Raw genomic sequence first — 26,709 nt, forward strand, 5'->3', positions numbered from 1 at the left:
TGTATATTGAGAATATTTAAGTAAGATATTGGGTTGACCAAAAAATTTGTTCGGGTTTTTCTGTAAGATGTTATGAAAAACCTGAATGAACTTTTTGGCCAACCCAATATTTAGTATATAGTGTTAACTGAAAAAAATGTGCAACCTAAAGGTTGAGAATTATGTTTTATTTGGTGGACTTTACTGAGGATTTAAGCTCAAGAGTCACTCAGAGACTGGTCCAAAGAGGTAAGGGAAGAGCCATAATATATAGGAGTTTTTGGAAAAACAAACAAAATATATAGTCAGAACATCAGAATATTACTGCTATTTAAAGAAAACCAGACATCTCAAGTTAATGAATTTAGTACTGTTCTATGTATGGGAAGATGCAAGGGTCTGGGCTCATTGAAATTAATCCTTTGATATGGACCTTAACTATTTAGGGCCAGTATCCCGTTTTTCTCTATCCTGAACCCCTCAGGGAACACTGTTGGAGGTGGCTGCATTGGCTGATGCCTTGATGGCCTCAACATCCTTTGTTTAGTGAAATGGCAGGTGACATTTTCTGTCTACAACAGTATTTCCTAAATCTGGGGATTTTCCATAAATCAACTTGGAGTAACTAGTAAAAAATACTCCAGAGCTATAATAATAGCTACTATTTACTAGGCACATACTAAGTTCCATACTAAGAAACTGTGTTAAATTTTTGGTAATATAATCTCATTTGATTCTTAAAATAGTCCAGCAAAATAGGCATTGTTATATAATCATTTTGCAGATAATGAGTTAGTCTGAGAAGCTAAGTAACTTGCCCAAAGTTAGAAAGCAAGTAAGTGTCAGAGTGGTAATTCAAACACAGATCTTTCATATTCCAGGATTCTCTGAACCACTACATTATAACCTGGAATATATTTGGAAAATATTTGTGCATAAGGATACATTTCTTTGGGTTATCTTTCAATTATATGAAATTTTCATAGGGATGTTAAAAATGATAGAAAAGGCTGAGAGTTTGGCTGAATTCTTGCTTTAGTTTTCATATGCATTAGGACAAAAATTAAGCTTCCACATAAAAATATAAGTCTGGTGGCTGGAAAAGGATATCTATTCCTTCTTTTCAATATTGGTAGCAGTAAGTATTACCTATTCAACTCCACAGGCAAGAAGAAAAAATAGAGGGGAATATTTTCACATTTATTTCTATGTTCCAGTCAAGATTTAGACGTATCCGCCAAGAAGATATAACTGAACAGTGTTTTAAGAGATTGCTTATGAGAAAGATCAATGATAATTTAGAGTGAGTAATGTATTCCATGGAAACAGCATAAAATACAAAACTAATTCTGAACCCTGGCATTCTAGGTCTGCTCCTGCGATTGACTTTTATTTTGAAAATCACTTACTGATTTAGTCACTGTTCTAATATTTATGAAATGAGACATTCTCAATCTTGCAAATTCCCCTGGTGCAGCAATGTACTATGCTCAGCCAAGGAGAGGAAAACAATGTTCTTTGTTCCACATTACTGGTTCACCAGGGGCAGCAAGTATTGTGCCTGGCAAGACAAAGAAAACTATAGCAGTGGGGTTACCATTTACACAAGATCTCAGAGAGATTCTTCAATGTACTGGAAACTAGAACTTGGAACAGCATACTGAGGGCCATCAAAGAGTAAAGATTACCATGAAACAGTTAAGACTAAATTGCCAGATAAACATACCTGCTGCCTTAAACTGCTTTGCAGTAATGGCAACTTTGTACATAATTTTGGTGAATGGACACAAGTTGAGGGCTTTAGGAAAGCTTTTGACTTTCTTGATTGAGGTGCTGCCCCTTCCATCTTCTTCCTGTCTTGAATGTGGAAATGATGGGTGGAGTGTATCAGCCATGCTGCCATCATGATGCAGAAAGCTTGTGGATAAAAGCCAAGGAAAGACAGAAGGGAACTGGTACTTGATGATGTCACTGAACCACTAAACAAGCCCTGGATCACTTGCCCCGGATTTTTTGTTTTGGCATGAGTAATGAGGCACAAATGTTATTAGTTTAAATCATCATATATGTTGGGAGACATCTCTTCATGGTCTCTCATTTCTGCAAGCAGAGGCACTGACTGCTTTGTTCCAGACTATCTTTTCAAGGATGCTTGAATAGCATATAGCCTTGGAAACTAAACATAGTAAATCCTCTCATAGCAAAAGGAGGTTTGTTTACGGTTCAGTGTAATAAAGATAATGCTTCCTTTTGGAACAAAGTTCAAATACTGTCCATTATAAAAGGTTCAGGTTTTTTAAGCTTGAGGTTCCTTTCTTATAACAAAACCCACTATGTGTGCAGGTGTCACCTGCTGTATAGTTCAGGCTGCTGTAACCAAATACAGTAGACTGGGTGGCTTAAACAACAGGCATTTATTTCTCACATTTATGGAGGCTGAGAGCTCCAAGAACAAGGTGCTGTCAGATTCAGTATCTTTGGAGGAGGGCCCTCTACCTGGTTTACAAATGGCTGCCTTCCTGCTTTATCCTCACATCTCACATGGTGGAGAGGGAGGGAGAGAGCTTTGGCTTCTTTCTTTTCTTATAAGGGCACTAATCCCATCATGGGAGTTCCACTCTCATGACTTGTCTAAACCTAATTACTTCCAAAGGCCCCACCTCTGAATACTGTCACTTTGGGGATTAGGGCTTCAAGATAAGAATATTGAGGAGCCACAAACATTCAGCCCATAGCCCTTGGCCCTATTCATATGCCTCCACAGGACTTGAGGTTAGGACAGCTGGTGAAAATGCTAATACCTTACCTACTGCTATTGTTGTGAGTAAAAAGTACTTTGTCAAAGACCCAGGAGTCTTGTATCTTCTGCTTGCATCCATGAAACTGTGGCAGTATTACTTGTTAGCTTGCAAGTAGGGTTAAACATCAGACTGAGCAATTCTCAACAAAATGATTTTTTTCCTTCCAGTTTTATTGAGATATAGCTGACATACAGCACTGTATAAGCTTCAGGTGTACAGCAAAATGATTTGACTTACATATATTATGAGAGGATTACCACAATAAGTTTAGTGAATATCCATCATTGCATATAGATACAAGATAAAAGAAACAGGAAAAAAATTCTTTGTGTTGAGGACTCCTAGGATTTGCTCTCTTAACAACTTTCATATATATGTGTATATATAATATATATAAAAACATACAACAGTGTTAATTATATTAATTATATTGTACATTACATTCCTAGTACTTATTTATCTTATAATTGGAAGTGTGACTACCTTCATCCACTTCTGCCTTCCCCTACCTCTTGCCTCTGATAAACACAAATGTGATCTCTTTCTATGAGATAGTTTGGTTTTATTTTTGGAAGTATAATTGACCTACAACACTATGTTCCTGGTGCACAACATAGTGATTCCATATTTCTATACATTACAAAATGATCACCACAATAGATGAGTCTATTTACCGTGTGTTACCATACAAAGATATGACCACCTTACTGAATATATTCCCCACTCTGCATCATTCCCAGGACTCATTTATTTTACAACTAGAAGTTTGCACTTCTTAATCTCCCTTACCTATTTCACTCATCTGCCACCCCCTGTCCCCACTGGAAACCACCTCTTTATTTCTGTTTCTATGATTCTCTTTCTGTTATGTTTGCTCATTTGTTTGGCTGTTTAGATTCCACATGTAAGTGAATCATATAGTATTTGTCTTTCTCTGCCTGACACATTTTACTTAGATAATAATTTCTAGGTCCATCCATGTTGTTGAAAATGGCAATATTTCATTCTTTTTTATTGCTGAATAATATCCCATTATATACAACATCTTCTTTAGCCACTTATCTATTCATGGGCACTTAGGTTGCTCCAATATCCTGGCTATTGTGAATAGTGCTGCTATGAACACTGGGGCGCATGTAACTTTAAGAATTAGTGTTTTCATTTTCTTCATATCTATACCCAGGGATATACTTGTTGGATCATATGGTAGTTCTATTTTTAGTTTTCTAGAGAACTTCCATACTGTTTTCCACAGTGGCTGCACCAATTTACATCCCTACCAACAATGTATAAGAGTTCACATTTCTCCACATCCTTATCAACATTTGTTATTTGTGGTCTTTTTAATGACAACCGTTCTGACAGGTGTGAGGTGATATCTCGTGGTTTCGATTTGCATTTCTCTGATGATTAGTGATGTTGAGAATCTTTTCATGTGCATATCGGCCATCTGTATGTCTCCTTTTGAAAAACATCTATTCAGGCCTTGTCAATTTTTAATTGGGTTTTTTTTTGATATTGAGTTTTATGAGCTGTTCGTATATTTTGCATATTAATCCCTGACTAGTCATATCATTTGAAAATATTTTCTCCCATTCAGTAGGTTGTCTTTCTGTTTTCTCCATGGTTTCTTTTGCTGTACAAAAGATTTTAAGTTTAATTAGGTCCCACTTGTTTATATTTTTTTTAAAAAAATAATTTTTGGCTGCCTTGGGTCTTCACTGCTGTGTGCAGGCTTTCTCTAGTTGTGGTGAGTGGGAGCTACTCTTTGTTGCGGTGCATGGGCTTCTCACTGAGGTGGCTTCTCTTGTTGTGAAGCATGGGCTCTAGGAGCATGGGCTAAGTAGTTGTGGCATGTGGGCTCAGTAGTTGTGGCTCACGGGCTCTAGAGTGCAGGCTCAGTAGTTGTGGTGCACGGGCTTAGTTGCTCCACGGCATGTGGGATCTTCCTGGACCAGGGCTCGAACCTGTGTCCCCTGCATTGGCAGGTGGATTCTTAACCACTGCGCCACCAGGGAAGAACCCACTTGTTTGTTTTTGCTTTTGTGTCCTTCACCTTAGGAGACAGACCCCCAAAAAATATTGCTATGATTTAGGTCAAACAGTATACTGTCTATGTTTTCTTTTAGGAGTTTTATGATTTCTGGTCTTGCATCTGTGTTTTTAATCCATTTTGAGTTTATTTTTTATATGGTGTGAGAAAATGTTCTAATGTTATTCTTTTACAAATAGCTGTCCAGTTTTCCCAGCACCACTTATTGAAGAGACTTTCTTTTCTCCATTGTATATTCTTGACTCCTTTGTCATAGATTAATTGACCATAAAGTGAGTGGGTTTATTTCTGGGCTCTCAATTCTGTTCTATTGATCTATGTGTCTGTGTTTGTGCCAGTACCATACTGTTTTGATTACTGTAGATTTGTAGTATAGTCTGAAGTCAGCAAATGTGATTTCTCCAGCTCTGTTCTTTTTTCTCAAGATTGTTTTGGCTATTCAGGGTCTTTGGTTTTTCTGTGTAAATTTTAAAATTATTCTAGTTCTGTGAAAAGTGCCACTGGTAATTTGATAGGAATTGCATTGAATCTGTAGATTGCCTTTGGTAGTAGAGTCATTTTTAAAATGTTAATTCTTCCAATCCATGAACACAGTATAACTTAACATCTGTTTGTGTCATCTTCAATTTCTATCACCAGTGTGTTATAATTTTCCAAGTTCAGGTCTTTTACCTCCTTAGGTAGATTTATTCCTAAGTGTTTTGTTCTTTTTGACATGATTTTAAATGGGATTGTTTCCTTAATTTCTCTTCCTGATAGTTTGTTGTTAGTGTCTAGAAATGCAACAGATTTCTGTATATTAATTTTGTATCCTATAACTTTGCCAAATTCACGGATGAGCTCTAGCAGTTTTTTGTTGGCATCCTTAGGATTTTCTATGTATGGTGTCATGTCATTTGGAAACAGTGACAGTTTTACTTCTTCCTTTCCAATTTGGATTCCTGTTATTTCTTTTTCTTGTGTGATTACACTGGCTAGGTCTTCCGATACCATGTTGAATAAAAGGGGTGAGAGTAGGCATACTTGTCTTGTTCCTGATTTTAGTGGAAATGCTCTCAGTTTTTCACAATTGATTATGATGTTAGCTGTAGGCTTAATCTATATGGCCTTTATTATGTTGAAGTATATTTCCTCTATGCCCACTTTCTGGAGAGTTTTTTTTAAATCATAAATGGATATTGAATTTTTTCAGAAGTTATTTTGTATTTATTAGATGATCATGTGGTTTTTTTTTGTTTTTTGGGTTTTTTTTTGAGGTACACGGGCCTCTCACTGTTGTGGCCTCTCCCGTTGTGGAGCACAGGCTCTGGACGCGCAGGCTCAGTGGCCATGGCTCACGGGCCTACTCGCTCCATGGCATGTGGGATCTTCCTGGACTGGGGCATGAACCCGTGTCCCCTGCATCAGTAGGCGGACTCTCAACCACTGCGCCACCAGGGAAGCCCTGATCATGTGGTTTTTATTCTTTAATTTGTTAAAGTGGTTTATCACAATGATTGATTTGCAGATATTGAACCATCCTTGCATCCCTAGGATAAATCTCATTTGATCATGGTGTATGATCATTTTAATGTATTGCTGGATTCAGTTTGCTAATATTTTGCTGAGGATTTTTGAACCTATGTTCATCAGTGGTATTGGCCTATAATTTTCTTTTTTTGTGATATCTTCATCTCGTTTTGCTGTCAAGGTGATGCTGGCCTCATAGAATGAGTTGGGAAGCATTCTCTCCTCTGAAATTTTTTGAATTGTTGAGAAGGCTGGGTGTTAACTCTTTTCTAAAAATTTGGTAGAATTCACCTCTGAAGCCATCTGGTCCTGGAATTTTGTTTGTTGGGAGTTTTTAGATTACTGATTCAATTTCATTACTGGTAATTGATATTTTTTATTATTGGTAGTTTTTATTTCTTTTTGGCGCAGTCATGGGAGATTGTACATTTTTAGGAATTTGTCCATTTTTTCTAGGTTGTCCATTTTATTGGCCTATAGTCTCTTATGATTTTTTTGTATTTATGTGGTGTCAGTTGAAACTTCTTCATTTCTGATTTTACTGATTTGGGGCCCCCTCTCTTTTTTTTCTTGATGAATCTGGTTAAAATTTATCAATTTTGTTTATCTTTTTAAAGAACCAGTTCTAAATTTCATTGATCATTTCTAATTTTTTCTTTTTAATTTCTACTTCATTTATTTCTGCCCTGATCTTTATTATTTCTTTCCTTCTACTAACTTTGGGTTTTGTCCATTCTTTTTGTAATTCCTTGTTCCTTTAGGTGTAAGGTTAGGTTGTTTGAGATTTTTCTTGTTTTGTAAAGTAAGTTCAATCACTTTAAACTTGCTTCTTGGAACAGCTTTTGTTGTGCCCATAGATTTTGGATCATTGTTTTTTGTTTTCATTTGTCTCCAGGTACTTTTTAATTTCTTCTTTGATTTCTTCAGTGATCCATTGGTTGTTTAATAGCATATTGTTTAGTCTCCACATGTTTGTGGTTTTGCAGTTATTTTTCTTGTAGTTGATTTCTAGTCTCATGGCATTGTGGTAACGAAAGATATTTGATATGCTTTCAATTTCCTTAAACTTACTGAGGCTTGCTTTGTGGTCTAGCATGTGATCTGTCCTGGAGAATATTTCATGTGCACTTGAAAAGAATGTGTGTTCTACTGCTTTTGGTTGGAATGCTCTCTTTATATCAAGTGCGTTTGGTCTAATATGTCATTTAAGGCCAGTGTTTCCTTATAAATTTGTCTGGATGATCTGTACTTTGACAAGTTAAACTCCTCTACTACAATTGTGTTACTTTCTATTTCTCCCTTTATGTCTATTAATATTTGTTTTCTGTATTTAGGTGGTCCTATTTTGGGTACATATACATTTACATTTTTATATAGTCTTGGATTGATATCTTGATTATTATATAATATCCTTCTTTGTCTCTGGTAACAGTTTTTGTTTTAAAATCTATTTTGTCTGATAAAAGTATTGCTACTCTGGCTTTCTTCTGATTTCTATTCTCATAGAATACCTTTTTCCATCCCTTCACTTTCAGTCTGTGTGTATCCTTAGATATGAAATGACTGTCTTGTAGGCAGCATATATACAGGTCTTGTTTTTGTATCCATTCGGCTGCACTATGTCTTTTGACTGGAGCAGTTAATCCATTTCCATTTATAGTAATTATTCATATGCATGTGCTTATTGCCACTTTAATTGCTTTTGGTTTGTTTTTGTAGGTTTTTTTTTTTTTTTTCCTTTCTTCTTCTTTGGTTCTCTTCCTCTGTAATTTGTTGACTATCTTTAGTGTTATGTTTGAATTCCTTTGTGTGTGTGTGTGTCTATTTTAGATTTTTTATTTGTGGTTACCATGAGGTTTATATATAGCAGTCTCTCTATATATGTGGTTATTTTAAGCTGCTGATTTCTTAATTTCAAATGCATTTTAACAGCTAAGCATTTTTACTCCCCTCCTTTCATAATTACTGTTTTTCATATCAAATTTTCATCTATTTGTTTTTCTGTATTCCTTAACTGCTTATTGTGGATTTAGATCATTTTACTACTTTTGTCTTTTAACCTTCCTACCAGCTTTGTGTACATGTTGATATAAGACTGTTAGTATATGTTTGCCTTTACTGATGAGCTTTTTTCCTTTCTTAATTTTCATTTCCAGCTGTTGCCTTTCTTTCTTCACTTAGAGAAGTCCATTTAAAATTTCTTGTAAAGCTGTTTTGGTGGTGCTGAACATTTTTCATTTTTGCCTGCCTGTAAAACTTTTGATTTTTCCATCAAATCTGAATGATAGCCTTGCCTGGTAAAGTGTACTTTGTTGTAGGTTTTTCCCTTTCATCACTTCAAATATATCATGCCATAGTCTTCTGGCCTGCAGAGTTTCTGCTAAAAAGCTGATAGCTTTATGGGAGTTCTCTTGTATGTAACTTGTTGCTTTTCCTTTGTTGCTTTTAATATCCTCTCTTTGTAATTAAAATGGAAACAATTAAAGATAATGTGTCTTTGCATGGTCCTCTTTGGGTTGATCCTGTTTGGGACTCTACGTGGTCCTGGACTTTGATGTCTTTTCCTTTCCCAGGTTAGGAAAGTTTTCAGCTATCATGTCTTCAAGTATGTTCTCTGCCCCTTTCTCTCTCTCTTCTTCTTCTGGGACACCTATAATATGAACGTTAGTATGCATGATGTCCTGCAGATTTCTTAAACTGTCCTTATTCCTTTTTATTCTTTTTTATGTTCAGCATCAGTGATTTTGACTACTCTGTCTTCCAGCTTGCTGATTCATTCCTCCATATCATATAGTCTATGTTGATTCCCCCTAGTGTATTTTTTTAATTGGGGTATAGTTTTTTTTATAATGTTGTGTTCTTCTAGTGTATATTTCATTTCAGTTATTATATTCTTTATTTGTGTTTGCTTGTTGTTTGTATTTTCTCTTTGTTTAAAAAATTCTAACTTCTATCTTCTACTCTGTTCATTCATTCTTCTCCTGATTATTTTGGTCATCTTTAAGATTATTACCCTGAACTCTTTCTCTGGTAGATTGCCTGTCTCCACTTCATTTAGTTCTCTTTTGGGGCTTTATCTTGTTCCCTCATTTGGAACATATTCCTCTGTCATCTCATTTTGCCTAACTTGCTGATTTTATTTTGATGTATCTGGTAGATTGGTTATGTTTCCCAGCCTTGAAGAAGTGGCCTTTTGTAGGAGATACCCTATGAATCCTAGAAGTGCACTCTCCTCTGGTTGCCTGAGCTATATGCTCCAGGGGTGCCCCCTCTGTGGGCTGTTGATCCTTCTGTTGTGGCAGGCTGACAGGTGTGGCAGCCCCCAGTCTGGTTGGTTGCTAAGCCCTTCTTTTGTGGAGGCTGCTGGCTGCTTGTAGGAGAGGCCAAGTCACAAGGCAGCTGGCTGTGGAACCCTGGGAGTCCTTGGGGCTACTGCTGGCTCACTGGTGGGCAGAGTCAGGGTCCAGGAGATTCCAATACTATGTTGAATAAAAGGAGTGAGAATAGGTATCCTTGTCTTATTCCTGATCTTAGAGGAAATGCTTTCAGTTTTTCACCATTGAGTATGATGTTGGCTATAGGTTTGTCATAAACGGCCTTTACTATGTTAAGATATGTTCCCTCTATACCCACTTTGTTGAGAATTTTTATCATAAATGGATGTTGACAAATTGATTTTGAATGGAGTAGTCAAAATCAGTATGCATGTGAATCCCATAGATAAGTATTATTGTACTCCCTACATACAAACTAAAATGCTGATTAAATTATGGCCATTATTTATTAAATTAAAGAAAACAAACAAAAATTCTAATCAACTTGGTATTTGTAAAAACTAACAGTGCAATATACCTATGTATAAGTTTAATTGGTTGTATATTCAATGCAGAGTGGAACTGAAAAATTGAAGAGAATGTCCTAGAAAAATTAAAAACTGTTTTATAGTGAGTGAAAAGAAAAACAGTATTAATTTTGCAGAAAATTATATCTATATTGTCATGGATGATCTTGAGATGCATCTAGAATATAGTGAAAAGTATCAGAGAACAAGATATATGGAAGACTGAATATGGGAAATAAAAAATAACAATAACTGATATCCTAGAAGTGAACAGAATGAGAATTCCAATATGATAATACTATTCCTATAATTCTAATAAAACTTTCTGAAATGGAAAAAGACCTGAATTTGAATATCAAAATGACCCATGACTTATGAGGAAAAAAAAGAAGAGGAGTTAGATGAGATTAAAAAGTAAAGAACAAAAAATACGAGAATATAGAGAGAATAAGTATATTTTACATTGAAAAAACAAATCAGACTGTTGTTAGCTATTTGTTTCACAGTATTGAATGCCAGAATACCATGAGCAAAAATAACTGAAACAACTTAAGTGCATACAAATAGACAATCAGACAAGTAAATTATTTTATATCAATGATAAAATAACTTGTGACAGTTAAAGTAATAATAAAACACTAGTATTCTAATACAGACAATTGTGGAAAATGTCCATGAATTAATTTAAACTAAAGTGTTTCAATTGTATGTTTATTTCTCTCTGTGTTTCATTCTGTACATTTTATTCAGGTCTATATTCTTATTTTTAATTTCCTACAGCTGTGCCTAAGCTAGTGTTTGATCTAGCTACTGAGATTCTAACTTCAATAATTTTGTTTTTCAATTGTAGAAGTTAATTTGGGTTATTCAAATGTTATACATTCAGACTTTGCTTTTTTGTTTGCTGAGTTTGCTTTGTTTGTAAATGAGCTAGTTCAAACACAAAAGGGTAGATATAAGCAATCTATAGAAGAAAAAGATAAGAACAACTGTGAAACAAAAAATCTAAAATATTGATGCTTTGCTTTAAATTGTTGTTAAAAACAAAAATAGTCTTTAATATTTTTTCCACTTCTTTCATTTTACTAAGACTTTTGAGGCTTCAGAAAAATCAAATTTTATGACCAAGGCACATAGGTAATTAGTGACAGAAATTATATTAGAACTTTGTTCTTTTGATTCTCAGTTTATTTTTAATTCTTTCATAACTTCAGCAGGAGTGTTCAGAGCACTGTAATGTTTTAGGATGCTCAATGTACTTTGAATATGTGTAATAATACAATGTAAAATAGGACAGTGTTTGGGACTTCCCTGTGGTCCAGTGGTTAAGACTCTGTGCTTCCAATGCAGGGGGCCTGGGTTTGATCCCTAGTTGAGGAACTAGTATCCCACATGCTGTGTGGCATGGCAAAAAAAAAAAAAAAAGTTTCAGTGTTATCTAAATTTGACCTACTTAAACCTAGCATGCTAGCAAAAATAAGCATTCATTAAACACCCATTAATGTTTACTTTATAGCACTTACAGAAAAATTAAGATATGTGCTTTTTACAAAGCTAACTAGAGATGTCTAAATTCATAACTTTATTTTATGTTTAAATATTTCCATTGCTCAGTCAGAAAAGCTTGTAGGTATCGCATTGATGTATTTTTTAAAAACCCATTGAAGTTTTTAATAATGTTTTTTTCATATATATAACCCAATATTTAGTGCCTAGCCTGGCAGATATCAAGTCTTCAATACATATTGAATAAATGAATGATTTCTTGAAGAAAAGACAGAAAAAAAAACTATTATTCATGCCTTGACAGTAATTAGATAAATGGACACCTCAGGAACACTTTTTCATCCTCAGTTTCCATATCTGTAAAATGACATATTTGGACAATGTCATGGATCCCAAATAGTTTTTAATTTGTTCACTAATTCTGATTGAGAATAGTTTCATGGCACTGACTTTGTGATAATGAATATGCTGGTGCGTCTAGGCTCAGCTAGGAAAAGCATCATGTTCAGTTAGTGACATGTATCATGTACACAGGATAAGAGGTCATATATGAACCACACATTTTTCTACATATTAGGGGGCACTTCAAAGACATTACTACCCATTTCATAAGTGGACCAATTGTTCTGTTTCAGAGGTCATTTCTAGCTCTGATCGTCAATAATTTGGGGGTCCTCTTATTCTTCTCCTTTTCTCTTGTTCATTCTTTCTAATATAACAACACATTGCTAGCTCCATTTCACCAAAATGTACTAATCTATAACAAACAATAACTTTTACACACTTGATTGGGAGTTTAAAAAATAGCTTAAGGGGTATGTGGAGGAAATAGATGGTCAGTTGGAGTACTTTATTTAGTTCACTGATTCTCAAAATTTTCCACCCCATAGTATAATACAAACAAAAGAGAATGAAATGCTTGAGGACCAAGTCTGCTTTTTGCTACAGATTCCTCAGCTATTCAGGGAAATTACACCTGACTATTAATTACCTGAAAATAAAATCTTTGACTTTTTTTTGTTTTTTAATTCCAGAAAACTAAATTATTTTATTATTCAAATGAGGCTCACTACTACTGTTTTCAATATATTTTAAAATAAATTTGTAAATTCTAAAGAAAAGAAAAAAGCAAGAAATGGAAATTTGAACCTTAGTTCTTCATAGTATCTTAGAGCTGATGGAGACCTTTAAAGCATCATTTTATCAATGCATCCTCCCTGTCCTCATAACTGCTGTATTTCTCAGTACCTAGCCCAGTGCTGGGTGGGCATGCATTAGGTGCTCAAAGGGCAAATATAGCTATTGCTTGAATGAATGAATCAACCTGCTCTTGGTCATCTACAGGTGGTACCTCAGAGACAAGAGCACACTTTGGTTGGAAGGGGAGAGGGGAGCATGCCTCCTCATCCCTCTCCTGAAAGGCTCAATTAATACATGGATTGAAAGTTAACTCTTCCTTCAAAGTACAACTAAAATAACGCCTCCTTTTTGAAGTCTTCTTTAATACATCTGAGATGTAATAAATCATCATTTCTCTATGTTCCTGTAACAGTTTTTTTTTCTTATTCCATCGTGACTGCTTTGTATTATAGGCAGTTGTTTACAAACTCCTAATTCTAAATTTTAAACTAATTGAGGGCGATGATTGGGTCCTACTCATTTTGTTAAATCTTAGAAGAATAATAAGAAAATATTGTTTTTTAATTAATGAAGAGACTTGAAGTTCAGTGATGGTCCAGTTAGAGTCCCCTAAATTAGTCAGAGGTGGAGATGAATCAGGGAAGGAAAGTGGAGACTCTGAAGTAGGTAACTATAGTACCCAAACCGTTTTCCTTCCAAGAGACCTCTGAAGCAATTTCTTCATTCAAACTGGAGTAGCAAAGAAAGTCAACACATTTCACATTTTTTGTCTGAAAGGTTTTCACTTCAGAAAAGAAAATATGGGTTATTCCTACTATGACTGATCTAACCAAAAAGAGATTTTGTTTGTTTGATTTTTAAAGTGTGTGGGAGTGATGCTTGGAATCATTAAATAAATACTGATTCTGAATGCAAATTTAGAGATAGAGTGATTGAATATTAAAGCTAGGTTGGATTCTGGAGATGACCCAAGTCAATTGAGTGATTTTCTAAGTGGGAAACTTAATCTCCAGAAGGATTTAGAGATTTGTCTGACAACAGAAATAAACAGCCCTGAACATGTAAGAAACTGACATAAGCTCATCTGGGAAGTTTTCAAAGTTAAAGCGACTTTTCTAGAAATGATGGGCAAATTTATCAGCTTTTCCAAGATGAGAAATCATATTTCAAGAATTCCTAAGTCATGTATAAACACTCAGGAGATCAAGGAAAAAATAAGGCTTTATTTTGAAAATATCTCTGCAGCCTGAAAATGAGAATAGAAGCTTTTCCTCAGGCAAAGGGAAGATTTCTAACTCCTGGAGAGCTAATAAGAGCCTCAGAAGGCAATGATAATAGACATTCTAAATTCCGTGGAACTTGAAGGCCCCTATAGCATTTGTGGACACTTAACTTATATTAAAAAATGTAATTCAGGGTTTCCTAAATTTTTATCTTTCCCTGCTTTCCTTTCTTCTATCTCCTTTACCTTATGATATTTATAAACATATGCTAAAGCATGCATTTCCAGTCTCTACTAGGTAAATATTTTTTCCACATTCTTAATTTAAAACATGGAAAAAACAACCACCTTTTCTTTTAAAAAATGTTAAATTAAGTTTCCTTTGGCTTGCATATAACATTTGATTAATTTTTTTCTTTCTGTGTGTCAGAACGTTTGTAGAAAGGGAAGTTTTCCACCCTACGTTAAAAAGGCTTTTAAAACAGGGCAAATGTAAGCTTAATTTCAAGTTGGCTGCGATTTCTGTAAACTCTTTCTTGTTTGTTTCATTTATAAGGACCATGTGAAAATTTGCTTAAAGGTGCAGGAAACTGGGCTTCAGGAGAAGCACTTGGTAGAGACAAATCAGTATTAAACTTAAATGATATGGATCAACTATTTTCCTTTACAATAAGAACTCTGCTTGGAAATCGCTTGCTATGACATGGACTTTAAGACTTTGGATTCCATCTGAGGTACTTGATTGAAGAAATTAAGAATGATCTCAACACAAGACTTCTTTGCTTATAACTTGCTCCTTAAGTTAGATAACACTTTATTCTCACAGTTTTGCACTACTTTTCAAGGACCGAACATTCCAGCCTCCAAGTGTTTGTCATCATTTGCACCCCCTTTTTCTAATTCTGATATACATCATGGTGAGATTGCACGCCAGTGGATCTGCTTTATCACACTTTAGGTGTAAAGATAGTCCTGAGAATTTTCCTAGTTGAATCTTAACTGTCAGTTAAATATTTTTCTAACCTAAATTATGCAAAACCCAGATGATCTTCAGACCTAAATATGGTTTATTACAGGTTTGTATTCCCTATTGGTGTTCATTGCTTCTGCCATAATTGCTTTCCCTGCTGGAGTTATGGGTTTGAATCATGGCCATAATACCTAGTTATTTACGGAAATGAAGATAAAGTAGGAGAGGCTGATCATTTCAAAAGAAGAAACAGTAATTAGGCTATAGAAAAGCTGGATTGTTTGTTGAGAAATTTTTGTCCAAATAAGAACTCAAAAGTTATTTATCTTTAAATTTTTATTTATTCCCCTCCTATTAAAAAAAAGCAGCAGCAACAACATAGCTCGGACACTAACTCTTCCTAGCTATGCACTGTTTTAATAATTTACTTCATACAGCTCTAATTCCTGTAGAGAACTCAGGACTGTGCAGTTATCATTGAATTAGCTTGTATAATTTATAATAAAACAACAGGCTTAAGGCTGTTTACTTCTTCACAACTAAAAGGGAAAAAAAATTGTCCTACAAAGTTCATCGTTCTGTGATTTATAGTGATTTCTTCTTTTCCTTCTCTTGCAGTTTCCTTCCTGGTTCGTCTACTATAATACATCCCACATGGTCATGGTTTCAAATTGCACAATTATTTTATTGTAGTTTGAATCAAATTCAGGGTGAAAGTTATATAGACTTTTGATATTAGAAAATATGTAAATGAGATAGTATCATTCATATTATATATTGAGGCATTTCAGGAACAAAGAGGTCAAATACTTGGTTGAAAGTCAGTAAGTCAGTTATAGCATCTCTCATTACTCAATTAGCTTAGCCCAGTTTGAAAATGTAGTGCCATTTATGCATGTTCTCTTTGTTTGATGCACTTTCAGTTGGTTAGCACTCTCCAGGCCTTCTAATCTGGAGTTACTCTCCTTTCTTATTAGGTCTTCAACTTTCATATAGAAGTCAGATTCATACATTCATTCTAGGAGTAAATACTTTTTATTTGGTAAATAATGTTTATTTGGTAAATAATTTATTTGGTAAATAATGTTGAACTCAGCATTCTGCCAGGTACTCAGGATTCAAAGATGAGCAAAACAGATTTGATTCGACCAAGAGTTGCCATCTGGTCATTTGTCTCTTTGTTTAATATCTGAATCCTCCATTAGACTGTAAGCTTCATGGAGTCAGATGTTTTTCTTGTGTACCGTTGTATGTCCTCTGGCCAGTAGAGTGGTGCTATAATATTAACTGAACGAAAGAGGAGAGGAGTAGTACGAGTTTAAGTAAGACAATTTTGGCTGTGGAGAGGGGAGGGAAGAGGGGGAATTTGACACTCAAGGCACTGCTAGCATCAGTCTTGGCAGTGCTCTGCTGCCAAAGGGAGTGGAAAGGTCCCGGCAGAAGAAAGACGGAAACCCCCAGCAATGTGAAGGCCTGAGAGAACTGTCTCAGAAAAACATCCATTACCAAACAGGTAAGCAATAGTTACAGGAAGATGGCTTATTTAGAGAGCAAAGATCATTTGGAAACAGGTAGGAGAAGAGAGAAGCAACCACAAACCCATTGTTGATGGGATCAGTTGGAACGCAGTTTTAAGTAAAGAAAAGCTCTGCTCAGCATGTGTATTCCACATCCCAAAGGCTTTAGTAAAAGTCTCTTATCCCCTACTAAAAGATGAAATGTGCCTGTGTTAAAATGACCAAATTTAAAATTCTCCAATTGAAGTTCTATGAGAACTTTTTCCAAGGTTATACCCTAATGATTAAGCAATCTATAAAAATAATGGGTGTAAAGATGATTTGTGTGTGAGTGTGTGTGTATATAGCAAGTGTGGGCTATAATGGAATGACATTAAAATATTATGGTTCTTACATTGTATGCTTTTCCTTTTCCCTCATTCCCGCCTGTATTAGAGTTCTCCAGAGAAACAGAGTCAATAGGATGCAATGGGTGGATCTACATATCTATCAATTTATTTACTTATTTTAAGGAATTGGCTCATATGATTATGGAAGAATGTCAAGATCTGAAGCTGACAAGCTGAAGACTCAGGAGAGCCAATGGTCAACTTCCAGTCGGAAGGCAAGAGAAGAGCTGTGTTCCAGCTCAAAGACAGGTAAGTGCAGAGAGCTAATTCTTTTTCCCTTACTCTTTTTTTTTTTTTTTAACGTCTTTATTGGAGTATAATTGCTTTACAATGGTGTGTTAGTTTCTGCTTTATAACAAAGTGAATCAGTTATACATACACATATGTTCCCATATCTCTTCCCTCTTGCGTCTCCCTCCCTCCCACCCTCCCTAGCCCACACCTCTAGGTGGTCACAAAGCACCGAGCTGATCTCCCTGTGCTATGCGGCTGCTTCCCACTAGCTATCTATTTTACGTTTGGTAGCATATATATGTCCATGTCACTCTCTCACTTTGTCCCAGCTTACCCTTCCCACTCCCCATATCCTCAAGTCCATGCTCTAGTAGGTCTGTGTCTTTATTCCCGTCTTACCCCTAGGTTCTTCATGACGTTTTTTTTATTCCTTAGATTCCATATATATGTGTTAGCATACGGTATTTGTTTTTCTCTTTCTGACTTTTTCTTTTTCTTTTTTTTTTTTGCGGTACGCGGCCTCTCACTGTTGTGGCCTCTCCCATTGCGGAGCACAGGCTCCGGACGCGCAGGCTCAGCGTCCATGGCTCACGGGCCCAGCCGCTCCATGGCATGTGGGATCCTGCCAGACCAGGGCACGAACCCATGTCCCTGCATCGGCAGGCGGACTCTCAACCACTGCGCCACTAGGGAAGCTCTCTGACTTTCTTCTTAATGTTCTATTCACGTCAACAAATTCGATGAGGCCCGCCTCCATTGGGGATGACAATCTTCCTTACTCAGTCTCCTGATTCAAATGCTAATCTTACCCAGAAACACCCTCATACACACTTGGAACAATGTTGAACTATCTGGCTCCTGTGGGCCAGTCAAGTTGACATACAATTAACCACGACAAACCTTTTATCTAGAGGTATGTAAGGAAATAACCAAGATACACTCTAATCCTACCATTTTTACAACATAATTTTGCAGTTTTGAATGAATGAAGTTTTGTAGTCTTTATTATTAGTGCACCAGAACACACTAAAATGTCCGTATGCCATCATCATCAGCGAAGTAAAATACAACAATCCAGCCAACTAACATTTTATAGCTGTGATATCCACAGGAGGTGGTATTTAATGACTCAATGAACCTGCCTGGAAATAAGAGATGTTTAAAATTATAAAGGGTTGCTATTGATTAGATTGAATGTTTGTCAGACTATTTAGCAAGGTAGACCACTAGTTTATAATATTCAAATTGAGGATATTTATATATTAATGAACAACATAGCAAAAAGTAGTGATTTCCTTTACTGGAAAGAATCGAGACCTTTTAAAATTAAGCTTTTTGGGGCTTCTCTGGTGGCGCAGTGGTTGAGAGTCCACCTGCTGGTGCAGGGGACACTGGTTCGTGCCCCGGTCAGGGAAGATCCCACATGCTGCAGAGCGGCTGGGCCCGTGAGCCATGGCTGCTGAGCCTGTGGGTCCGGTGCCTGTGCTCCACAATGGGAGAGGCCACAACAGTGAGAGGCCCACGTACCAAAAAATAAATAAATAATAAATAAATAAAATTAAGCTTTTATGACTTAGTTATGTTCAAATATGTACATTCCCATTCAAAGCAGCACCTCTGGAGAAAAACGTACTGCACAATGCTGCTATTGTTCGGAAGAGGTTCATATTACCACACAAGGAAATATTTCTAGCTGTTTAATTATTTTCTCCCACCTCTGAAACCAGCAGAATTTTTCCATGTAATTTCTTTTCTTACTTGTCTTGGTGCTAGTGACCTTTGGCCATTACTTGGTAGAAGGTTCACCCTTACTTAGGATGTCAAAATAATGAACCACAGCTTTGAAGGTAAACCAAGAGAAGTTCCAAAACAGGACTAAGCAGTAGCAGCACTACTGAACTATATATATGTGCAGCCCCATAACACTAACTTGAAGGCAGGTGGCGGGAAAGAAAGGAAATGGGGATGAGAATCTGAAAATGTTATTTTCAGCTATGCTGCTGACTTCCTGGCAGAATGGATGCTCCTCTTTTCCCTCCTCTCCTCCTCCTCCTTCTCATTGTTTGACACATGTGTGGTTCCAGCTGAATTAATTCAACTCTACCTCCAAGAGTGTGTTCCGAAGGACTCAAAGGCAGGTAATTCTAGTTTCTCGTCAGAGTTCTTGTTTTTTTTTTAAGAAGATGTTGGGGGTAGGAGTTTATTAATTTATTTATTTTTGCTGTGTTCAGTCTTCGTTTCTATGCGAGGGCTTTCTCTAGTTGTGGCAAGCAGGGGCCACTCTTCATCGCGGTGCGCGGGCCTCTCACTATCGCAGCCTCTCTTGCTGCAGAGCACAAGCTCCAGACGCGCAGGCTCAGTAGTTGTGGCTCACAGGCCTAGTTGCTCCACGGCATGTGGGATCCTCCCAGGCCAGGGCTCGAACCCATGTCCCCTGCATTAGCAGGCATATTCTCAACCACTGTGCCACCAGGGAAGCCCCAGAGTTCTTATTGAAGCGATTGATAGTTAACCAGTTACCACGCCTAAGATAACAGGTACATAGTTTTCGGTTGTTATTTTGTTTTACCAGATTTATTCCATCAGACTAAAGAGAAGGACTTTTACTCTATACTTAGGGGAAAGATAGGACAAAACACATTGCCCAGATTGGGACTGGCAGCTTTGTTGTGTAAGGACAAATACAAAATAAAAATAAGAAGCCTAAATTTTCCTGTTGAAAATAAGACAAGTGACTTTTCTCCTTATTTTCCTGGAGCATTTACCTTAGGAAACTTGTAAGTTCTTTCTCTGCCTGTTTGAAGGTGTGTAAATCCTTTTAAAAGCCAAATAAGACTTAGGCCGGCTTTGTGACCCCAGAATGTCTTTTTCAAGTACCTGAGAGCCATCTCTTTGATGGCTATCTCTCAATTTCTGTGTGAAGGTAGGAGCCTAATTTTGGCAGGGACACTCACTCTAAATAGCAAAATTACCTCTGGTCATAAAGATATGAGAATTTTACTGTTCCTTTGAATAAAGTCAATTAGCTAACCCAGATGGTCACCCCCCATTACCAAGTGAATTTAGGATGAGCTATATGTGACAAATTGTGCTGTTCTCTTACTTGACTAGTTATTTATCTTGAGAACATGTGTAATGGATTGTATCTTCTTGGCTCTATAAAAGGGTGAGATTTCTGTTTGCCTTTGCAATCTCTTAGTGACTCTCTGTGGTGCATGTCACATTCTGGTATAATGCTTATTATATTTCCCCAATAGTTGTGACCATGAGGAAAGCCAGTTTGAGGATAAAGCCAACATGTGGAGGAAGACAGGGCTAACAGAAGCACAGAAAAATGGAGCTAGTGCCTTGGCTGAAATATTGCTGAATATTTAGACTTTCTTTAGACTTCTAATTAAATGAATGAAGACATTCCTTTAAGGACTTAAGCCAGGTGGAATTAGGTGTATTGTTACTCACAACTGAAAGCATTCTGAGCATTTCCCACACATATTTAACCCCTGGGATGAGAATCTAAAATGCCTATGAACATCTTGTGGGACTAGTGTTTTACAGAACACTCTTGAAAAGTTAATTGTCTATTTATTTAACAATTTTAATCATCACAGAGCCTTTCCTTTGAGATATATCATCACTTATTTAACCAGTTTACTCTTTAGGACATTATTTACAGTTTCCACTATTATAATAAATGTACACTTTTTTTTTGTTTGTGTGCATTTCCATATGCCCATCAGTGTCCATGTTCTCAGGATAAATTCCTAGAAATCCGTTTATTAGGTTTAAGGGTATACAGACTTTTATAGCTTATTGAATGTAAATTTTTGAAATATCAGGGAAAAAACTGGACTCTAGTACTAATTCTCATAACTGAATAATTCTTAAGCAGCATGACTCAATGGCCTAATAAAAAACAATTAGGAATAAATGTCGACTATAGTAACATGATAACATAGATTTTGTTAGAATAAAAACATAAAAGAATGAACAATGGAAAAATAAAGCATCAAATGATCATTTTAACTCTTCTGCATATAAGGAAGACCGGGTTTACACTTTTACTGGTGATCCTTCCTGAGAGTAGCACAGACTATTTGGCTAATAATATAATCTAATTCATCCACACCTGAGAAATTTTATTTTCACATATTCCTCTCAGAAGGAACTAAAATGAACTGGATCAGTGTAATGACAAGAAAAAGAAAACAAAAAAAAAAAAGCAGAGTTTTGATTCCAGGTTAAAAGTAAAAATTGATACTTATACCCATGTCTTCTTAAAATGATGTTCCAGTAATTTCAATTTGCTTTAACCTAAAAACAATTTTTAAAAAGTGTGTTTCATTGTCTCACTATGACTATAAGTCATATTGGTGTAAATAGGATTCTGTTCCTTGTAGTTTGGGGAATGAATTTTGAAGTTTGAGCACAGCTGTAAGTAAGTTAATTATAATCTTTGTTGCACTTAACCCATCACAACGTATGCTTAAAGTTTGCAAAAATAGACTGAAACATCATCTCCTGCCAGAATGGGAATTTTTTACATCATGCCTATCGAGCAGATGCGCTGAACATATGTAGATAGTCAATGGCTAAGAGTTTGGTGGCTGTCTATAGAAGCAAAGGTATCTTTGTCATGGGGATGTTAGTCTTTGGTTTTTTTGGTTAGGTCAACCTCTATGCATTTGGTTTTCCTGATTATATATAATGAGGATACTAAACCACAATTTCTGAGGCTTTTTTTTGTCATTATATTTCCATTTGGTTCAAGTAACCAGAGGAGAGAAATATAAATTCTAACAATGACATATTAGGAAATATTCATATAGAAGATACAATCTGTGCTCAGTATTGAAGAATGTTTAAGGAAGGTTTTAACGGGCAGAGATACCAATGCATAACCCTTCAATGAGGAATAGATGGATGGAACTAACACAAGTGGAAAAGCTACTTAAGTTGGGAAAAGATCAAATTATCTATATTTAAGGCTCTTGGTACGATTATGGATTATTTTAGTTTAAAGTTTCTCTCAGCATTGTTTTCTAATTATTCCATGTAAATTAAGCCACTTAGAACTAGTGATGCTAATTTATTTATTTTGGTGCTGTATCATAGTCCATTGTATATATGTACTATGATTTAATTATCTATCCCTTTATTGACAGGTATTTGCATTATTTTCATTTTCCCCTATTACAAACAATGCTAGTGGATGTCTCTGTGCATATATCTTACGTGAATATGTGAGAATATGCTGAGAAATGGAACTGTTGGGCTGTAGGATATGCTTATTTTCAACTTGAGATATTGCCAAATTACCCTCCAAACCCAATTTATACTCCCACTAGCTGTGTATGAGATTTTCATTCCCATATCCTATCATTTGGAGTTAATATAATTTTTCCAATATAATGGATTTGAAATGACATCTCATCTTGTTTTGCATTTTCTTTTCTCCACCACTAATGATGTCTGTATCTGTCTTCTTTGTCTTCTTCCTTGAGTTAGCCATACCCATATCCTTTGTGCCTTTTCTATGGGATTATCATATTCTTATTGACTGATAGAGATTATTTGAATTTTTTCGATTGCCTGTAGTGCATGTTGGTTGTATTTTTCAGTTTATTTCTCTTAACTTTATAGTCCTTTTTACTGTAGCAGTTTTGTTTTTGAGGAAAACAAACTTTATGGTCCTTGTACTTTTATGGTCCTTTTTACTATAGCTGTTTTGTTTTCAAGGAAAACCTTCCCCGCCCAAATTTTATAATAGTATTTATTATAGTTTTAAAGTTTTTAAAAAATTTTCTTGTTTAGGTCTTTGTCATATACCTAGTAATTTTGTGCATGGTTTGACACAGGCATCTAATTTTATAATAGAAATGGATTGCTCTGACACTGTTTACTAAGAAGTAACTACTTTTCCCCTCTGATTTTTAATGCCTTCTCTTTTTATTCTCTTATTCAGTGCTCTATTTTTTCCTATTGATCTATCTTTCCCTGAGCCAATAGCACACATTTTAATTACTATAGCTTTATAATGTCTCGATATCTGATTAAAGCAAGTCACTCCAACCTGTGCGCCTTCAAAATATCATGCTTAATCTGGTCTTTAGCTCTTTCATGTAAATGTTAGAAATTGCTGGAGACATTACAAAGGATCTTGATTATAATTGCATTGTATTTTGTGATTACTTATGAAAAATATGACTGAAGATGTAAATTCCTTTCAAATTAAAGGTTGTCCATGTATCTTACCATTCAGACATTTTCAGGTTTATCCAGGTATAATTTAGAGTAAAATATACTCTTTAGGTGTGCAGTTAAATGAATTTTTGACAAATGTATCAAGTCACATAACCACTATCTCAGAATATAGAACATTTCCATCACTTCCAAAAGTTTGGGGCTAACCTGCTCCCCTACCACTATCTCCTGGTAACCACTGATCTAATGTCTGTCCCTATAGTTGTGTCTTTCTCAGACTATCAATCAATCATATAAATGGAATCATACTGTGTGTCTGACCTTCTTCAGGTAGCATAATGCTTTTAAGATATGTCCATGTCATTTTATGTAACAGTAAATTCACTTTTTAGTGCTGGGTGATATTCCATTGAATAGACATACCATATTGTTTCCAGTTTGAGTGATTATGTAAAAAAGCAGTCCTAAATATTCACTCACAGGTTTTGTGTGGACATATCTTTTCATTTTTCTTGGGTAAATACCTAGGTGTTGAATTTCTGGATCATACAGTAAGAGTACTTTTAACTTTATAAAAACACTCATATTCATGATATGTACTTTCCAGATTTTTCCTTTATTTTATAATATCTTTATTAACAATAATGTTTTCATTCCAGAATATGCCCCCTCAACATACTGTATTAGGTATTTGGCAATATGTTAACAAGATGCATTGGCTTTAATTTCTATATAGCATCTGTCATTTTATCTCAGATAATGACAATGCCAGGAGGTTTGAGTTAGATGAAAAGTACTTAATGTTTAGCATTTCTAGATTTAAATCTTAGCCTCGCACTTCTCATCTGTGTGCTTTTGAGTGATTCATTTTAACTTTTAAAGTATTAGTTTCCTCATCTTTTAAATGGAAACAGTAATATCTGATTTTTCTAAATTGTTAGTAAAGATCAAAGGAGATAATGCAATGCTAGTACTATACAAATAGGAGTTGGTGTTGGTGAATTTCTTTCCCTTATCCTTTTAAACCTCTATATGAAAAATGAGACTCTGATCAGATTACATAGGAAAGAGAATTTCTAGGATAAAACCATTTCCTCTACTAGTTAAAGTTAACATTTGCTTTAATTATGGTAAAAAACTTAGTTATTAAAAAGCTTAATTAGTAGCTAAAAGTAATTATTATCATAAGATACGACATGTATTAAGAGCAAGACAGGTAACATTAAAGCCTTCTCATTTATACTATCTCTGTATCATATCTTGCTCTGCTTTAAATATTATTTTGTTAATAATTGCTTTGCTCATTTATGGGAAAAAATGCTTGAGAAACTTCCAAGTACCATACAATGTGCAAGCCACTCTAGAAGACAAGATTTCTGTCCTTCTATTCCAGTAAGGAATTTAGGCATATGAATTAACAATTACAATGCAACGTGATACATGCTGTTGCAGAGGCCTCTACATTTACTACTGATTTGCTGAGGTGGGTAGATAAAGTGTCAAAACTGGTAAATGAACTTCTCTATTATTTTCCTCAGGTTGATGGAGAAGGAAAAACTAGCATATGAAAGGTATAGTGATGTGGCTAAAAAAGCACTTTGATTAGAATTGTATGTTGTTTGGTATGGGACACAGTGTGTGCTGAAGAGTTGTGAATGATTAAAGGGTAGCCAAGCGACCAAATTATTAAGTGCCACATATGCCATATTAACATTTGGTGGAATGTTCATGATAGAAGTTGATCATCTTAAAAATTCCTGTCACTATTTTAGAGAGATGATATCTTGCCTTGGAGTTCTCCCAAAGTAGAACCTGAGGCAAGGGCTTTGGTGCAGATAGTTTACTCAGAAGTTATCCTAGGAATCAGGAGGAAAGGATGGAGGAGAGTGGGACAGGGAAGGAAGAAAGCCAAAAACAGTAATGTTGCTGATTTTTTTTAACTTTTTAACCATGTTGCTGATTTTTGCTGCTCTAGGCAGTAGAGGGTCGATCCTGCAGGGACCTCTGAGAAGCACAGAGAATGACTTCCAGAACAATCTATCTAAAGGATAGGGGCTGGGACATTTATCCATTGACATGTAGTCCATTGAATGTTTCCCCAGGGATGTTAACTTCCCAGAATATCCAGACTGTACCTGCCAGTTGCCTGAGTAGCCTCCACAGCTTCAAGAAAGACCCAAAGCAAAAAAGTGAAAAAATAATGGACATGCTTAGCATGGAAGTGTATGCTACAACTATGACTGAAATCTGAGCAGTATATTAACTCATTTGCTGCAGATGAGAAAACAGAGGTAAGATAAAGCCTAGGTTTTTTGTGGTTTTTTTTTTTTGCGGTACGCGGGCCTCTCACTGTTGTGGCCTCTCCCGTTGCGGAGCACAGGCTCTGAACGCGCAGGCTCAGCGGCCATGGCTCACGGGCCCAGCCGCTCCGCGGCATGTGGGATCCTCCCAGACTGGGGCACGAACCGTGTCCCCTGCATCGGCAGGCGGACTCGCAACCACTGCACCACCAGGGAAGCCCAAGCCTAGGTTTTAGTTATGCTGCACACCACCATGTGATCTGACTCCAGGATCTGTTTTGCTCACAGAATTTTACTTGCTTTTCAGTTAAAGCAATTATTGAAAATATTTTCACTTTATTCATTGTTAGTTTGGATTCCCTGAGCAGCAGACACCAAGATGGAATTAAACATGCAAGAGCATTATTAAGAAAATGCCTGCGAGTTAGAAAAGGAGAGGGAGCCAGCTATTGGAAAAGCCATGAAGAGTGATATCACCAGGATGGCAACATTGGTCAATCCTGACTTCCCTCTCCCTCATAAGAACAACAACTAACAACTGTTGATGGACAAGACCATGAAAATAATCCTAGAACTTGGAGTTGAAGCTGAAGCAACTCTCTGTACCATAGGAACCCAAACAGACTGCATTAGAAGTGTGAAAGGAGTAGCTACACATTGACTACATTGCCCTTCCCCCAGGCCAGTACACCAAGAGGTCTCCCTTGAGCCTACGTTTCCTCTAGTGGGAAAGAGAGCCGGGGGTGACATCAAGCTCTTACGGCATTGTGGACTGCTGTGCCAGAGTCTCTACTCTGGTTTCACTCCATGGGGATAGCACAGGGATCACAGAGGAATCTGTGGGGCTCAACCACTGGGAATCTGATTGATACTGCAAAGAGAGGAGGGGCTTCCAACTAACCAGCCAAGTTCCTACCTGCAGGGCTCAAGTAGTAGTCCCAACAAGTGGTTTTGCTCATCTGCAGAACCAAGTCAGGGGCAGAGTCTGACCAGGGAATTTGGCAGGGTGCAGGTCTTCTTAATTCAGGTCCCCAAACAAAGAGTTCT

The 26,709-nt window shown here is 36.2% G+C and overlaps 1 long non-coding RNA gene across 1 annotated transcript in view; it reads left to right on the top strand.

The window, feature by feature from the left end:
• Nucleotides 1-25,562, top strand: part of LOC132596994 (uncharacterized) — an 89,982-nt gene extending 64,420 nt beyond the window's left edge. The window contains exons 2-4 of the long non-coding RNA XR_009563276.1: nt 15,640-16,534; nt 17,051-17,176; nt 25,465-25,562. This is a non-coding gene — a long non-coding RNA (uncharacterized lncRNA). The remainder of the gene's footprint in view (nt 1-15,639; nt 16,535-17,050; nt 17,177-25,464) is intronic.
• The last annotated feature ends 1,147 nt before the right edge of the window (nt 25,563-26,709 follow it).

Source organism: Globicephala melas, chromosome 3 (genome assembly GCF_963455315.2).
Source record: "Globicephala melas chromosome 3, mGloMel1.2, whole genome shotgun sequence".
In the NCBI taxonomy this organism is placed as follows: Eukaryota; Metazoa; Chordata; class Mammalia; order Artiodactyla; family Delphinidae; genus Globicephala; species Globicephala melas.